The 5,000-nt window shown below is 37.9% G+C and overlaps 1 protein-coding gene across 1 annotated transcript in view; it reads left to right on the top strand.

Moving 5' to 3' along the window:
- LOC135092415 (leucine-rich repeat protein 1-like) overlaps positions 1 to 1,924 on the top strand; it is a 15,984-nt gene extending 14,060 nt beyond the window's left edge. Inside the window, exon 8 of the mRNA XM_063990896.1 lies at positions 1 to 1,924. This exon is cut by the window's left edge and continues 85 nt beyond it. The gene's annotated coding sequence lies outside the window, so the exon portion shown is untranslated.
- Positions 1,925 to 5,000: the final 3,076 nt, after the last annotated feature.

The raw sequence follows: 5,000 nt of genomic DNA, 5'->3' as shown, positions 1-5,000 counted from the left end.
TTTGAGTCCCACATCTTGGCCTGCATTCCCCTGAACCTTGAGCGCCTGTCCACCTCCATTGTAGTAAAGCAGGTCATTAGATCCACTGTGCCTGCCATGGCCACTCTCTGCTCTCACCGCTGCTGGGAGATGTCCAGAAAGAGGTGATGGCTTTGGGAAGGAGGAGGAGGAGGAGGAGGAGGAGGAGGAGGAGGAGGAGGAGGAGGAGGGAGAGTGGTAGTTATAGTCATAGCAAGTAAAGAGAAGTATTTGCCATAGAATTTAGAGGAAATGGGAAAGAGATGGTGATCGAGGAGGGGGATAAGAAGAAGAGGAAGAAAAGAAGGTGGAGAGAAAGAGAGAGAGATGGTGATAGAGGAAGAGGATAAGAAGAGGAAAATGAGGAGGAGTAGAGAACTAGGAGATGAAAGGTGTGGTGATGAAGGACAGGGATAAGAAGTAGAGAAAAATGAGGAGGTAGAGAGAGGTAATGATGGAGGAGGAAGAGGAAGGACAATAGTAGAAGATAGAGAAGAATGAGAAAGAGGTGACAGAGAGAGATGGAGAGAAATAGGAGAGTAGTAGGATAAGGAAGAGGAGAGAGGTGATGTTAATGGAGGAAGAAGGAGAGGGAAGGAAGAGGAGGTGGTGGAGGAAGGAAAAATTGTAGTAGTAGTAGTTGTAATAGTATATCTCCTATTATCATTATATTTATTTTATTATCAGTTTATTTCATATCTCCCTTCTTCTCTTTTCCATCTTCTGCCTTTTCATACATTCATTCTATATCCATCTTCCTCCTCCCTTTTATTCCTTCCCTTTTTCCTTTCTCCATTACGTCTTTATTTTATGTTCTTTCTCTTCCTTCTCTTTCTTACCTTCCCTTATTCCTGTTTTTTCTCCTCCTTTCCTTTTTCATTTTTTCTTTGTTCTGTGATTTTATCTTGTACTTCTCTTCCTCCTCTTGTTTTCATCCTCTTCCTTCTCTTCCTTCAGTTTCTTCCTCCTCCTCGTCTTCTTTATTGATGCACTATTGTATTTATTATTATTATTATTATTATTATTATTATTATTATTATTGTTATTATTATTATTATTATTATTATTACAATTTTTTGGGAGGAACCAGATATATTCAGGGCATTTACTGCTAAAAGTGTGTTCCTTCATTATTTACTGTAGTTACCCCTCTTACTTTTTTTTTAATACTTTATTTTGTTTTAAGTGACTGTTCTCTTAGTAGTGTCATGTATATGATGTTTTTGTGATATATTTTGCTATCCATCCTCTGTGTGTGTGTGTGTGTGTGTTAATTTTATTCAGTCTATGTGTCCATCTATCTATCTGTCTATCTATCCATTCACCATTGTATGTATTTATTTATCTATCTTTTTATCCATCTTTCTCTGTCCATCTATTTGTCCACCTATCAGACCATCAGTGTATCCATTTATCTCTATATTTATTTATGTATCTGTCTATCTATCTACCAACCTATCTATATACCTATCATCTATCTATCTATATACCTATCATCTATCTATCTATATCTATCTGACCATCATCACCGTCATCTTCCAACGCAGTGCACATCAGTATATTTTCCCTTGGTATATGAGTGACGATAATGGATATGCAAAATTTTCCTTTTTTTTTATATATATATAATATATATATATATATATATATATTTTTATTATGTACATACTATAATTTTTTTTTTTTGGTGTTCTAGTTAGTAAGTGCAACACAGGTGGGTCTTGTGTGGATAACAAATATATGGTGATTATTATGATGGTGTATGTGTGTATGTGTGTGTGTAATCTGTACTATATATTTTTGCTATGAATACAAAATGGTGAATATTGTGTTGTTTCTCTCTCTCTCTCTCTCTCTCTCTCTCTCTCTCTCTCTCTCTCTCTCTCTCTCTCTCTCTCTCTCTCTCTCTCTCTCTCTCTCTCTCTCTCTCTCTCTCTCTCTCTCTCTCTCTCTCTCTCTCTCTCTCTCTCTCTCTCTCTCTCTCTCTCTCTCTCTCTCTCTCTCTCTCTCTCTCTCTCTCTCTCTCTCTCTCTCTCTCTCTCTCTCTCTCTCTCTCTCTCTCTCTCTCTCTCTCTCTCTCTCTCTCTCTCTCTCTCTCTCTCTCTCTCATGGTTTCAATTACATGAAAGTAATTGAAACCATGAAATGATACATACTTACATACATACATACACTCAGCTTATGAACACTGTTGTCCTGTATTCCATTTTCTCATCTCTCTTCCCTTCTACTTTTATTCCTATCTTTCCATCCTCTTCCTTCTTTTTTCCTATCTCTTCTCATCTGTTCTACTTCTCAAACTTTTATCCCAATTTTTCCATTCTTTACTCTTTTTCTCCTCTTCCTTCTCTGTTCTCCTATCTCTCCTACTTTATTCTTATCTTTCCGTCTTCTATACCTCCTTTTATTTTTTTTATGTAGGAAGGACACCGGCCAAGGACAACAAAAATACAATAAAAAAAAAATGCCCACTGAAATGCCAGTCCCATAAAAGGGTCAAAGCAGTGGTCAAAAATTGATGAATGAGTGTCTCGAAACCTCCTTCTTGAAGGAATTCAAGTCATAGGAAGGTGGAAATACAGAAGCAGGCAGGGAGTTCCAGAGTTTACCAGAGAAAGGGATGAATGATTGAGAATACTGGTTAACTCTTGCGTTAGAGAGGTGGACAGAATAGGGGTGAGAGAAAGAAGAGTCTTGTGCAGCGAGGCCGCGGGAGGAGGGGAGGCATGCAGTTAGCAAGATCAGAAGAGCAGTTAGCATGAAAATAGCGGTAGAAGACAGCTAGATATGCAACATTGCGGCGGTGAGAGAGAGGCTGAAGGCAGTCAGTTAGAGGAGAGAAGTTGATGAGACGAAAAGCTTTTGATTCCACCCTGTCTAGAAGAGCAGTATAGTGGAACACCCCCAGACATGTGAAGCATACTCCATACATGGACGGATAAGGCCCTTGTACAGAGTTAGCAGCTGGGGGTGGGGGTGAGAAAAACTGGCGGAGACGTCTCAGAACACCTAACTTCATAGAAGCTGTTTTTAACTAATAAATAAATAGTGGGCTGTGTGCGGTGCGAGGAAAGCCCAGGAAAACATTTGCACCCAACGCCCTCAAGTGCTGTTCTTCTGTTTCTCCTATTTTTATTCCAAATTTTCCATCGTCTTTCTTTTCCTCCTATCTTAGTTTTCTTCTGCGTAATCTCTATCTTTCCAGTCTCTATTCTTCCTTTTCCTCCTCTTCTCTCTTCCCTCTTCTGTTTTTCTTCTTTTATCCCCCATCTTTCCATCCTCTGTTCCTCATTATTTCCTCCTCGTCCACTTCATCATATTTTAGTTCTCTATTTTCCATTTATTAATTTTCTTGCTTATTCATATTCTTATTTAACATACCTACATACATACATACATACATACATACACTCACCCGTCAATAGCAATACTAACCCACAATACACAATTCTTTGATTCCCACGGGATCTCAAAGGTAATCACTACAAACGATGGCAAGGGTGTATATTTATTGTGTACACCGGGTATTCGATATATGCAAATTCGAAATAAACACATTTTATCATATGCGACTAATCTAAATGTGTCAAGTATTCTCGATATGCGGAAAAAAAAAAAAGCCTATTATGCGAGGAACGGCGGTGGTGTTACTATCGGTGCGACTGACAGGGTGGTGAAGTAGGTGGCTGTCATGCGCTAAAGGGTGTTGGGTGCAAATGTTTTCCCGGACTTTCCTCCTTTGTTTGTTTACAGTGTCTTTTCTTACTATACTCTATGATTTATCTTTACTAATGTGTTTTGCTGTTGCTTTAGTGTTTTATTTATTTATTTATTTTTAACGGTGCCGGAATAAATAGATTAACAGGCTGTGGAACATAACCTGTACAATTAATGGGATGATAGGTTCGATATATGGAAATTCTCATTATGCGAGCTTTCCGCAGAACATAAACTTAGCGTATAACGAATAGCTAGCAGGTGTGTAAGTGGAGCGGTGTTGCTAAATTGTGTGGGAAAGATGGAAGGCAAAGAAAATGGGAGATAAAGAAGGATGCAAGGCGAGACTACTCAAATTTGACAAGCAAGGGAAACTAGGATTAAAAGAAGAGAGATAGAAGACGAGAGGAGGAGAAAAAATTAGTAGATAATGGAAAGATAGGTATAAAAAGTAGAGAACTACACGAAGAAGGAAGAGGAGGAAAAAGGAAGAACTGAGACTGGAAAGATAAAAAAAAAAAAAAAAAGAAGAGGGAAGAGGTGAAAAAAGGAGTAGAAGATGGGAAGGTAGGTATAAAAGTACAAGATAACTAGAAGAGAAAAAGAAGGAAGAGGATGCAAAGATAGGAATAGAGATAGAAGGGAACGAAAAGATAACAAAGAAGATGGGATATACAGAACAATACAAGGGGGGAACTTTTAAAATTTGACACACATAGAAGGCAGCAAGGGGCTACTGCTCAGATCTCACACACTTAGAAAGATGCAAGGGGTAACTTTTAGAATCTGACACACTTAGAAGGATGTACTATGGGGCATTGAAATTTGACACTTAAAAGAATGCAAGGGGTGGGGATACTTCTCAAATTTTAAGCATTGGCAGAGATAAGAAACTCGGAAACAATATTTAGGTTTTACTATAAAGGTTTAAATCGTGGCGAAGATAGGGCACTTATAAACTGTGCAAATGTATGTTACTTTTAAAATTTGTGTTGGCGAAGATAGGGCACTTAGAAACAAGATTTATGTATTTCTATTTAAGGTAAATGTTGGGCAAAAATGGAAAATGCTTAAAAACAATGCATATTTTTCGATTACTATAAAAATTTAAGTGCTGGGGAAGATAGGACGTTAAAAAACAATGCAAATTTATGTGTTACTATTGAAATACAAGTGTTGGCGAGCATGGGAAACCTAGAAACAAGATTGATGTGTTACTATTGAAATACAAGTGTTGGCGAGCATAGTTAGCCTAGAAACAAGAT

This window comes from Scylla paramamosain, chromosome 40 (assembly GCF_035594125.1).
Source record: "Scylla paramamosain isolate STU-SP2022 chromosome 40, ASM3559412v1, whole genome shotgun sequence".
Taxonomy (NCBI): Eukaryota; Metazoa; Arthropoda; class Malacostraca; order Decapoda; family Portunidae; genus Scylla; species Scylla paramamosain.
This window is presented reverse-complemented; position numbering and strand designations above follow the sequence as displayed.